The following is a 12,973-nucleotide window of genomic DNA, read 5'->3' as shown; positions in this document are numbered from 1 at the left end:
ATAAGGAATTGCCAATGTTCCAGTACTGGATGGTATAGATCAGGGGTGAGCCAACTATGGCCCTGGGTCTGATCTGGTTTGCCACCTGTTTTGTGAATAAAGTTTTATTGAAACTTTTACCTATTGTATAGGTCTGCCTGCAGGCTATAATGGCAGAATTGAGTAGCTACAAGAGACTGGAGGACCAGTCTGGCCTTTTACAGAAAAAGTTTGCCAACACTGATCTGCTATTTGAATTTATAAATTTCTAGAATACACTGATGAACTTCCAAAAGCATAGCTCTGAAGAATAACGTTGTACCCTTGGGACAGGAAATAATTACTTAGACATAAACCACAATTGAAAAAGATTTATTTATTTATAAATTTGATTACAGTAAAAAACTTTTGCAAAGCAAAAGCCACCATTAACAAGGTTAAAACAAACTTAACTCTTTGGGAAAAGTTCAAAATACTAAACAGAATTCAAATCATATGACGAAACCCTGAAAACCCAAGAGAAGTAGAAAAAGTGGCAAAAGGGAATCACGAGGAGGGTCAACCAGATGACCAGTGCCAGTGACAAGCCTGGACAATGATGAGGAGACCAGTGTGGCCATCCCTGACTGCCTGCTCTGCATTCCTGTGGTGGGAATTCTCTTCCCTCAGGTCTTTGCATGGCTCCCCCTTTCAGCATATGGATCTTGACTCAACATTGCTTCCCATCCCAGCCATTGGCTTGTTTGCCCTACGATCTAGTCCCTTTGTCCCCCTGCCCTGCTATAATATATCACAGAGCCCTGGGAAGGGGACTGGGAAATGTGTTTCTGGGCTTGCTTGCCATTGGCTCTTGGTTATGTTCAGCGGTTGGCAGGAGCTGGCAGCAGATTGGAAGGTGGGAGGAAGGAGAAGCCAGGTATCTGTAGCCCCCAGGCTTCCTCTGCTTCAGGGACCATCTCATCTCCAGCAGCTGCTCCATCTCCCTGTAGTCTGGATCCTGTTTCCCTCTATGGCACCCCCTCCTGGGCTCTGGGACACCCACCTTCCCTCCTTGGCCTCTCCTCTAGGATTAGTGCTCAGTTGCTCAGTCGTGTCTGACTCTTCACAGCCCCATGGACTGTAGCCTGCCAGGCTCCTCTGTCCATGGGATTTTTCAGGCAGTACTACTGGCGTACATTGCCATTTCCTTCTCCAGGGGATCTTGCCGACCAGAGATCAAACCCTATCTCCCGTGTCTCCTGCATTGGCAGGCTGATCCCTTACCACTGGGCCACCTGGGAAGACCCAGGGTTGGTGGCAGCTGCCTGTTGCTGCTAATCTCCAGGGGGACTCACCATCCTCTTTGTTTCTTCTGCTCTCCCTGCATCTTATAACTGGTTCTCCATACTAAAATCCTTCTATTGAACTCCGTGGTATAGGATCTGCTTTCTCCATGGGCTTGAGATTAAACATCTGGGATTCTGTGACTTTGCTTTGCAATTACTCTTACAATTCAGCCAATCTGGAAATAACTCAAAATTTCAAATTTCCTTTTCCAGAGTTGTCAACCTGGCTAATAAAAGCCAGAAATCACTAATTCCTTGGAGTGCTTTGTTCTGCTGGAAGCCCGTTGGTCCTGGGACACAACTGCTCTCTGTTAAGCTCTCAAGTGTGTGCACTCATTAGGAAGAAGGGAGCAGAAAGGCCATCACTCAGATTCAGCAATGACCTGACAACGTGAGCAGCTCACACCGTCCATTCCAAATACCAATCAGCACGTCGTTACAGCATCGGAGGCCAGCAGAGCTCGGCCAAGCTCATTGGAACCTGCCAGTCTAAGCTGTCTCTAGCAACACATGGGAAGAAGGCTGGAGCCTTTGTGAACTTTAAGGCAGCTGCACACTGAGCAGTCATTTCCAGGTGGGTGCACCACAGGCATTAGAAATCTTTCGAAATGGGCATTGGATAATTAGTATTTAGACAGCTTCTCTCTCCCCATTGCCACTGGCTCTATCCCAGAGTCCCCTTGCTTCTGGTATAGACCACTCTCCAGCCTCCTATTGGGTCCTCTGCAGCCAGAACGCACCCCCATGCCCCATTTCCGTCCAATCCATCCTCCACACTGCCATGAGAATGGCCTTTCCAAAAGGCTCAGAGGACTGAATCACTTACCCACTTAATACCCTTAAATAATTCCCTGTAGCTTTCAGGATAATTTCCTGGCTCCTTGGCCTGGCACTCAAGATTACTGCGCGGTCTGTTCCTCCCACAGCATCTGCAGCCCTCACTTTAACCGTCCCCTCTCCCTGTGTGCTTTAAACACACATTTCTTCTGGTTCCCCTGCTCTGCCTGCTCAGCGTCTTTGCTCATGTTCCTTCCTCCTCCTAGGTTCTAGGACCCAGAATACTCTTCCTCCCTTCTTCGTCTGATGCTCATAGCTTTCCCCCTCAATTTTAAAACAAAACGTCTGCATTCAAGGGTTATAAAGAATATCCTACTAAGCTTAAGAAATGAAGTCAATCAATACGACAAGGCTCTCTGTGAAGTGAAGTGAAGTCGCTCAGTCGTGTCCAACTCTTTGAGACCCCATGGACTGTAGCCTACCAGGCTCCTCCATCCATGGAATTTTCCAGGCAAGAGTACTGGAATGGGTTGCCATTTCCTTCTCCAAGGGATCTTCCCGACCCAGGGATCGAACCCGGGTCTCCCGCATTGTAGACAGACGCTTTCCCGTCTGAGCCACCAGGGAAGTCACCCCTTCCTAATCCTGGTGCTCTTCTCCCAGGTAACCATCATTCTGAATTCACTGTTTTATCGTTTCTATAAAGATCTTTGTACGTTTGCCATGAGTGTATGTACGCATGCCTAAGCAATATGCATTGTGGCTTAGAATGTTTTAAAACTTCGTATAAATGTCATAATCTCTGTGTTCTTCCACAGTTTGCAATGTGTGCCCAAAATCATGATTCTGACATGTTTCACGTTATTGCAGGTGGCCATAGGTCATTCGTGTTCAGTATGATACAGTATTCTAGCAAGTGCGTGCACACGGGTGTGTTCACATCTATCTTCTTGTTGACGGACGTTTAAGTTGATTTCTTTTTTTTCGCTAGTACAAATCTTACTGCTATGAACACTGTGAACACATGTCCTTGGGCACGTGGGCAAGAGCTCTTCAAGGGCATCCTGCAGAAGAGGAATTACAAACCACAGGGTGATCACACTTTCAGTTTCACTAAGTATTGCCAGATAATTTGCCAAATGGTTGGAGAAGTTTATGCACTCATTAATGATATGTAAAGAAAATTTCCTCCAGTCTACAAGGCTGTCTAAACTTTCTAATAACACATTTGAAAGATTGTGACAACCAATGAATGTGAAATGAAGTTCCATTGTGGTTTTGATTTGTCATTCCCTGATTCCAAGTGGACTGCCGTCTTCCTTCTTCTGCAAAACGCTTGATGATAACTTCTGTTCATGTTTCATTTTTGCCTCTAAAGGTTTTTAAAAATATTTTGATAAATTAAAAAAATTCATTTTGGATAATACCTTTTTGGTTATATGCATATATGTGTTTATGAATGAACTGTAAATAAAATATCTTTTTCCTGTTTGTGGTTTGCCTTTTTCTGTTTATGGTATCTTTGATGAGCAGAAGTTTGTTTTTTTTTTTTAATGTAGTCAACTTCTATTTTTTTTCCTTTTGTTATTTATTTTTGTTGTCTTTTTTCCTCCATATAATGAGAGAGGATCCATTTTTTTCCATAATCGATTTTCCTAGCACCATTTATCTAAGAGTCAATCCTTTACTCTTATATTCAACTTTTTCCATTGAATAGAAGCAACAATCATAAAATTTTAAAAAAGCAGTGATCATAGACTTGCCTTATTCATCATTCTAAAAGGAACACTTTTAAATGCTCTACTGTCCAATGTGATGTTTATGTAGATTTTAAATTTATTCTCTCAGAATAAGTAATACTATCTTTTTCTAGATTTCTAAGAATTTTTTTTATCATGAATGGGTGTTAAATTTTATCTAATGTCTTTTTCTGCTCTTAATGAGATTCTAATATAGTTTTTCTTTAATCTCTTAATATAGTGCTATTATTAGCCTTGATAATAAAACCAGAGGACAGTATGAGAAGGCAAATCACTGCGTAGCGTTTCTCACAAGTTTGCATGCTTAAAAGTCCTAACAGTACACTAGCGATTTGAATCTATCAACACCTATAAAATAATAATGCATAATCCTCAAGTTGGGTTTATCCTAAGAGAGTGAAGATGATTTACTAGCAAACTATGGCAATATAGCAGATTTCACTATATCACTGACTCAATGGACACGAGTTTGAGCAAACTCTGGGAGATGGTAAAGGACAGGGAAGCTAGAACAGTATCTGTAGTACAAACTCACTGAATATTTTTTGAATGAATGGAAGTCACTGCTGTGTGGAAGTTTATTGTTCGGTCGCTAAGAGAAAACTCTGGGAAACAGTGGAGGACAGGGGAGCCCGGTGTCCATGGGGTCAGCTACAGCCCACTGGGCCACAAAGAGTTGGACACTACTCAGATACTACTCTAGATGCAAAGAAATAATAGTGAACAAAACAGGCAAAATCTCCATTCTTAGTGTTCAGTCACTAAGTAGTGTCCAAATCTTTGTGACCCCATGGGCTACAGAAAGCCAGGCCTCCCTGTCCATCACCAACTCCCAGAGTTTGCTCAAACTCAAGTCCATTGAGTCGGTGATGCCATCCAACCATCTCATCCTCTGTCATTCCCTTCTCCTCCTGCCCTCAATCTTTCCCAGCATCAAGGTCTTTCCCAATGAGTTGGCTCTTTGCATCACGTGGCCAGAATATTGGAACTTCAGCTTCAGCATCAGTTCTTCCAGTCTGAAGGGTTGGGTTGATTTCTTTTAGGATTGACTGATTTAATTGGTAGGTACAGGAAATCAAGTATAAGAGTTGAAAGACCTTTGGAAACAGATTATTAGCTGGCTGTATAGACCAAAGTTTATAAAGCCAATAGCTGACCTCTATTCAGGTTGGTAGGTTTCGGGTTGTGAGGGATGACATGACCCTTGAGGGGTCATGATCTAGAAGGGTAGACAGACAGGGTTTTTTTTCCTCTTTCAAAACAGAGACCAGGCCCCTGGCAGCTGCAGCACAGAGAGGCTGGCGTGTAGAGCGGAAGGAGCCCAGGGGGCTGTGCCTCCAAATAGTCAGTGCTGTAGAGTCAGGGAGAGCTGTGTCCCATGGGATGGACAGGTGTGAGTGGCCTGGGTGCTGCTTGATCCAGGACCTTGGATATGGACTTGAGCAGTGACCAGACTCCCCTGGCAGGTTAATCCACGGGCTCATCATCTGAGTTCCCTACTGATGGTAGGATACGAGCCAACCCTGTTGAGACAGCCCCTGCAGACGTCACTCAGAATCCAAAGCCTGCTTCCAGGTCACTGCAAGTCCCTGGGGGTGTTCCCTGGGCCATCCAGTCATTTAACTTGTGGGAGCATTGCTCCCTTGTCTCGGGGAGTTGGATAGGACTAATGGGATGATTTGCAGTCTGAGAAGGAGAGAAATGTCCTCCCCTAAGATGTGTCATCAAAACAGTGACAGTATTTGGAATTAACTGGGCAGGTCCATGTTTCTTCATTTCCCAGCCGTGTGTGAGTGACATTTTCTGCCAGTCGGCTTTGCGCAGCCCTTTTCAGATGGCTCAGAATGTGCTGATGTGCTGGGGCTTGGCTGATGCTTCATGAGGGAAGCCGTCGTTTAGAGGAGTCAGGAAAGCAAGCTTCTAAATACACAAACAATGACAATGTCTTGTTTCAATATTTACCTACACCTTGTAAGGATGCGTTTCTAAGACATAAAACTTGCTCATTTCTTTCAGATATGATTCAGTAAATATGATATTTTGAAAATAATAGAACTCTCCTCTGCTAAAACAAAGATAAAGGAAATCTTGTGTGGACATGTGGTGGGGTGGGCGAAGAGGGGTGGGATGAATTGGGAGGCTGGGATTGACATACTTACAGTGTTATGTGTAAAACAGATAGCTAGTGGGAAGTTGAGAGTCCCTTGGATAGCAAGGAGATCCAACTAGTCCATCCTAAAGGAGATCAGTCCTGAATATTCATTGGAAGGACTGATGCTGAGCTGAAACTCCAATATTTTGGCCACCTGATGTGAAGAACTGACTCGTTGGAAAATACCCTGATGCTGGGAAAGATTGAAGATGGGAGAAGGGGGCTGCAGAGGATGAGATGGTTGGATGGCATCACCAACTCAATGGGCATGAATTTGAGTAAACTGCGGGAGTTGGTGATGGACAGGGAGGCTTGGCATGTTGCAGTCCATGGGATTGCAAAGAGTCGGACACGACTGAGAAATTGAACTGAACTGAACAATGGGAAGTTGCTGTACAGCACAGGGAGCTCAGCTCGGTGCTCTGAGATAACCTAGATGGGTTGGGGGGAGATCCAAGAGGGAGGGGATATATGTATACATACAGCTATTAATAATTCCCTTTGCTGTATAGCAGAAACTAACACAACATTGTTAAGCAACTATACCCCAGCTGCATTAAAAAAAAAAACAACAAACAAACGAATCTCCAACCACCATAAACAAAGAAAGTAATTGGCAATTTAGAATAGAAGCTAAGGAATTACAAATGTATAGGATCAAGCAGGTACCTTGACAAATACTCCAGTTATCAAGAGTCGCTGCTTAGTCAAAGCCGGTCTTTGCGCACAGTTTCTTTCAAGGGCTGCAGGAACCATCTGGGGCCACAGGGATGCTGGGATAAAAGCCTTTGTCAGTGCACCAATCCACTTGCATCCCTTGGGAGGAGGCATCTTCACTGCTTATCTTGTGGCGGGCGGGTCACTGTTCCTCTCCACCCTGGCTCTGGGGTGACCCCTGGGGCTCTCACCTCCCTGAGCTTGGCTGGTGAAGAAGCAGCTGAACAACAAATTCATAATAAGAGGCAGTTTTCCTGAAAAGTTACGGAAGAGAGCCTATGCCTTCCCTATTTCTTACTTTTTCTAAGTTTTTTCCTTGCAACCACTGTTAACTGATCTCTTTAGGAGGCTGGCAACCTGCCTTTTTTTTCTGCTTGCGTTTAGTCAGAGCTTTTGATTCCTTAAAGAGATTTATAAAATAGGTTTTATGTGCAAGAGTCAAACATCAAAACTCCGTCCTTCTATGCAGAGTCAGGATTTACCTTCACACCCTCAAAGGGCTAGACATGCCTGTGTATCCATAGCTGATCACTTCCAAATCAGTTCTTATCTTTGACCTTCCCTGTCCTTCAGCTGGGTCTCCTGATCAGGAAGACACGGTTACTCCACAGCTCTGATGGGGAAACCAAGGCCCTGAGAATTTGGGGGTACATCTAGCCCTGCTCTCTCTTTTCCATACTCACTGCTCTGAGGTCAGACACCACCCTCTTATGCCACACTGGGAATCCACAGGGATCCTATAGCTGGCCTTAGCACAGTCAGCTTTATCTGTCTCAGTCTCTCTGTGGCCCAGGACAACCGAGGAGGGTGTTCTCAAGGCTGCTGACAGCACATGTGCCCTCCACAGCAGCAGAGAGAAGTCTGTGCTGTAACCAGCCTGGGGAGGCAGAAGGCAGAGGCTGGGTCTCAAGTTGCACCTGGAGCCTCAGTTGTCTGCACCAGCTACACATCGAGTAAAGGGCTCAGTAACTGGCACAAACTTACATGTAAGCAAATGCAAAAGAGAAATCTAAAAATGGAATGAGGTTCTTAAGGTTTCCCTGGCTGGTTGGGAGCAGAGCTGAAAGGAGAGGCCAGGCCCCCAGTTCCTCCCCCAGGACGCTTCCTGTCTCCTTGTGATGTGTCTTCAAATCCTGCCATCTTGCTTTTCTTTTCACAGAAGTTGTTGTTCAGTCACCAAGTCACGTCCGACTGTTGGCAACCCCTTGGACTGCCGCACACCAGCTTCCCTGTCCTTCACCACCTCCCAGAATTTGCTCAAACTCGTGTCCATTGATTGGGTGATGCCATCCAACTGTCTCATTCTCTGTTGCGCCCTTTCATGGAAGAGTATTTGTCAAATATGTGCTTTCTTTATTTTGCTTTTAAAGCCCCGGGGGTAGGATCCAAATGCTTCTTTGCAGTCATCAATTTACAATAGGGTATTAAAAAGTGATTGCAGGCAGACCTCTTTATATTGTGCTCTGCAGATATTGCTTTTTTTTTTTTTTTTTACAAATTGAAGGCTGTGGCAACCTTGGGTCAAGCAAGTCTATTGACGCCATTTTTCCAGCAGCATTTGCTCAGTTTGTGTCTCTTTGTCATATTTTTATAATTCTTGAAATATTTCAAATCCCCCACCAACAAAAAGATGAGGATTTTCTGAAGGCTCAGATGATGGCTGGCAATTTTTAGCAATAAAGTATTTTTAAATTAAGATACGTATGTTGGGGGATTTTTTAGACATATGCTATTGCACACTTAATACCCTATAGTGTATTGCGAACATAACTTCTGTATGCAATAAGAAATCAAAAAAAATTTACACGACTTTCTTCTTTGTGGTATTTACTTTATCATGGTGGTCTGGAATCGAATGGGCAATGTCGAAATCTATCTATACTGCTGAGATGATGACGTTCCAGGGGAAGGGCCAAGGACCCACCTTAGAATTGTCTTTACCTGTGGCTGGGCCTAGGAAATGCCCAAGTTTGGGTTGAGGGAGTCTCTCCTCTCACAGAAAAGCTCCCCACTCGGCTACCTGGAAGGTAAATTATCCTGTAGCCAGACCCTCCCTGGGACCCCTGGACCTGGTCCCTGGGCCCTCGTGACTTCAACAGTCTTGGCAGGCCTGCAGTGCTACTGGCTGGGGGGTTAGTTTGCTCCCCACCCCCAACAACAGTCAGCTGCACTCCCTGCCTGGAGATCCAGCGCTGATACCTGCGGGTAATCATGGCTCTGTCATCTGTCTTCCCAGCCTGGCTCCATCCAGGTAATTCTTACTGGAACAATGCTTTTGTTCTTTCTTCTGAGATGACAAATGGTGGAATTAAACTGACTGATGGGGTGGGAAGTTTACAAATGTTGAAAATATGCAAAAATATTCCAGGAAGTTTAAATAGTGCCTCCTTTTCAAGACCAAGCCAGGGGAGTAGTGGCCATCAACATATGTACAGTGGATAAATGGAACCATCCGCCCCTTGAGCCACGTGGGGCAGGAGAAAAGATCACACGGCTGGTGAATTTCAAATTCTCCATTTTAGCTTGTTCTTGCTGTAAGAAAAGGGCATGTGCCCATGTTAATGTTTCATATCTAGGAATTTCCAAGTTCCTGCCTGAGGCTAACTAGAAATATCAGTGACTCTGAAGAGATTTGGCAATGTAACAGCAGGAAAAAAAAAAAAAGACTAGCTTCCGCCAGAGAGTCTGCAGGGAAGTCCCAAGATGCTGAGTGAAATGCCACCAATGATGTTATTTGAAAAGACGTTTTTCCTTATTTAATTTTTAAGCTATTATTTTTCCATCCATATGTTTTTCTTCCTTTGCTCCTGACTTCCAGGCTGCCCGCTCTTCTCCTTATTTCCTAGTTTATGGGTTCGTTTCAGTCCTCCAGGGACTAAACAGCATAGAGGATTTTGGCTTGTGACCTGAAATCCAGGAAGCACAGGGAGGTTGGGAGAGGTGTGAAAGGGAAACCAGGAGGCCAAAGAAGGGAAAGAGAAGAGGGAGGGGTGCTCTCTCCCTGCCGGTCCCCAGTCCTCCTGATGCTGGTCCCCTGGGGTTTCTCCCTGCAGCTGTATCAGCCCCCCACTCCCAGACAGCATGGCAGCACTTGGGAGAGTGTTGCTGGCCTGCCTTGTAATGTGCTGGCTATGAGCCCTGGGTAACTGCTCACAGAGTCACACAGCCTCTCCCCGCCCTAAGGTGAAGGCGTGCTCTGCCCTCCTGGGCAGCGGGGGGCGTGGGGGGAGGGGTGGCCTCAGCTTCCCTGCTCAGTGCTCCAGGTTTTAGCCCCAGCCTGGAGCCTGCCTTGAGCTGCTGCCTTCTTGGCTGGAACCTGATCAATGTCTTGGCAACCCTTCGGTCTTCCCCACTGCCCCTGGCTAGCCTGGCCCCAGCCTGGGTTCCCACTCGCTGAGGCCAATCGGTCCCTTCTCAGCAGAGTTGTTTTCCCAAGTCCCTTAAATGTCCCTTTGACCCCAGTAGCCCAGTCTAGGATTCTGAGGTCCCTGGGCATCTCAAACACAATCTGTTGTAGGTGTGGAGTAAAGGGAGAGGGGTGGTGGGGGGGCGGCTGTAAAGTCCTCTTTTGCTCCATCCTTCCACTTCAAGGGAAGAAGCTCCCCAGTGCCCCCAGCTTCCCCCCAGGATGTGAGGAGACAGCAGACACCTCTCAAGAGTTCTGCAGAGAAGGGAGGAGCCCAGTGCATGGTGGGCTTGCTACCGACCTTGGCAGCTTTGGGGCGGGGGAATGGAACAGCATCAGAACTTGAGCCCAGGGCCTGCCACCCCTGTGTATGCATGTGACAGGTCCCTAACCTCTCTGGGCTCAGAGGGCACATCTGTAAACCGCAGGGGGCTGGCAACCTGCTTGTCAAGGCTGCTGGAAGGCCCCGATGGATGCTGCAGCCCTGGGTTAAGCTCCCAGACAGAGAGGACCAGCCCCACTTCCCCTCCAGGATCCTCAGAATCAGGCAGTCTAGTTACAAACAGGTCTCCCTTTGGAGAGCAAGGAAGATGGTTTAAAAGCAGAGAGCAGGGACCCAGAAATGTGGCCTGCCTGCCCCCCACCCCAACCCAAGAAAACAGAGGCAGGGCCCTTGAGTGCAGTCTGTTCCTCTATGATGGTTCTCTCCTTTACTCCGTGTTCCCCGGGCACAAAGGCGTCCCTGGGGTGCCCTGGGGTCCCCGGGCACAAAGGCCTGGACCCCAGTGGGATGCCCTTCTTTCTTTAGTGATGAAAGGCACAGATGAGAGCAGATGTAGCTCCTTCGAGGAAGCAGATACGAAAGGCCTGGGTGCTTCTGGAAACACCTCAGAAGCATTTGCAGCGGAAATCAAAGCTGCGGCAAAATTCGTAATTGGAAACCCCTTTATTACATTAATTATCCCTCTTGGAGACCAGAGCAGGGCTTCCCAGGAAGCTTTTAACATCCTGCATTATGGCCGTGGGCGTCTCAGGGCTGCGTGCGGAGAGCATGGGCCTCGTCAATTATACATGGCCCCGCAGGCAGGCGGAGGGCATGCTCTGCTGGGAGCGGTGGGGCTGGACCACGATCTGCTCCGCTGGGAGAGCGAGCAGAATGTGGCTCATCTCCAGGCTGCCCTCCGGGCTGTGCCTCCTCTGTGGAGTGATGTGCAACTGAAGAGAAAAATCACTCCAGTGATGCAGGCTAACAGGGAAAATAATCGTTGGGAAATTTGTGCAAAATGGGACTTTTTCTTAAAGACTTTTTTTTTTTTTTTATGTGGACCATATTTAAAGTCTTCAATTTGTTACAATATCGTTTCTGTTTTATGTTCTGGTTTTGGGGGCATGAGGCATGTGAGATCTTAGCTCCCCATCCAGGGATTGAACCTGCACCCCTGCATTGGAAGGTGAAGTCTTAACCACTGGATCACCAAGTAGTTAGTTCAGTTGTTCAGTCGTGTCCTACTCTTTGCGACCCCATGGACTGCAGCATACCAGGCCTCCTTGTCCATCACCAACTCCCGCAGTTTACTCAAACTCATATCCATTGAGTTGGTGATGGCATCCAACCATCTCATTCTCTCTCTCTCCTTCTCCTCCCACCTGCAATCTTTTCCAGCATCAGGGCTTTTCAAATGAGTCAGTTCTTTGCATCAGGTAGCCAAAGTACTGGAGCTTCAGCTTCGGCATCTGTCCTTCCAATGAATATTCAGGACTGATCTCCATTAGGATGGACTGGTTAGATCTCCTTGCAGTCCAAGGGACTCTCAAGCTGCTGCTGCTGCTAAATCACTTCAGTGTCCGACTCTGTGCGACCCCATAGACGGCAGCCCACCAGGCTCCCCCGTCCCTGGGATTCTCCAGGCAAGAACACTGGAGTGGGTTGCCATTTCCTTCTCCAATGCATGAAAGTGAAAAGTGAAAGTGAAGCCGCTCAGTCATGTCTGACTCCTAGCGACCCCATGGACTGCAGCCCACCAGGCTCCTCCATCCATGGGATTTTCCAGGCAAGAGTACTTCTCCAACAGCACAGTTCAAAAGCATCAATTCTTCAGCACTCAGCTTTCTTTATAGTCCAACTCTCACATCCTTACATGACTGCTGGAAAAACCATAGCTTTGACTAGATAGACCTTTGTTGGCAAAGTAATATCTCTGCTTTTCAATATGCTGTCTAGGTTGGTCATAACTTTTCTTCCAAGGAGCAAGCATCTTTTAATTTCATGGCTGTAGTCACCATCTGCAGTGATTTTGGAGCCCCCAAAATAAAGTCTCTCACTGTTTCCCCATCTATTTTCCGTGAAGTGATGGGACCGGATACCATGATCTTAATTTTCTGAAAGCTGAGTTTTAAGCCAACTTTTTCACTCTCCTCTTTCACTTTCATCAAGAGGCTCTTCAGTTCTTTGCTTTCTGCCATAAGGGTGGTGTCATCTGCATATCTGAGGTTATTGATATTTCTCCCAGGACCACCAGGGAAGTCCCCCAGATGGGGCTTGCTATCATGTGAAAGCGGAAGAGGAAGTGCCTGTTTCTCCCACGTGTGGGCCCCGCAGTTTGGATGTTTGGGAAGCTCGTGCTGAAGAAGCCTAGGAGAGAGTCTAACCCACAAACTCAACTGACTGACGAGGATGCAGAGAAGGGTATGTGACTGAATCAGGGTAACACAACGGTGCGGGGGGAGATGAAATGCAGTGAAACCCCTTGGGGTGCCCCAAGGGGCTGCTTGGGAAATGTGGGGTGAGACCAGGGCCCCTTCTGGGTTTTGTGGCTTCACAGAGCTGGGAGCTGCTGCCCCCTCCCAGACAGACCTA

At 46.7% G+C, this 12,973-nt stretch overlaps 1 long non-coding RNA gene across 1 annotated transcript; it reads right to left on the bottom strand.

The window, feature by feature from the left end:
- Positions 1–1,994: 1,994 nt before the first annotated feature.
- LOC133239524 (uncharacterized) lies at positions 1,995–12,106 on the bottom strand. The gene is made up of 2 exons (XR_009733861.1): positions 6,663–12,106; positions 1,995–5,761 (listed from the first exon to the last, which is right to left on the bottom strand). It is a non-coding gene; the product is annotated as an uncharacterized LOC133239524 (long non-coding RNA).
- Between the last annotated feature and the right edge of the window lie 867 nt (positions 12,107–12,973).

The sequence above is a fragment of the Bos javanicus genome, chromosome 26 (assembly GCF_032452875.1).
Source record: "Bos javanicus breed banteng chromosome 26, ARS-OSU_banteng_1.0, whole genome shotgun sequence".
Lineage (NCBI taxonomy): Eukaryota > Metazoa > Chordata > Mammalia > Artiodactyla > Bovidae > Bos > Bos javanicus.
This window is presented reverse-complemented; position numbering and strand designations above follow the sequence as displayed.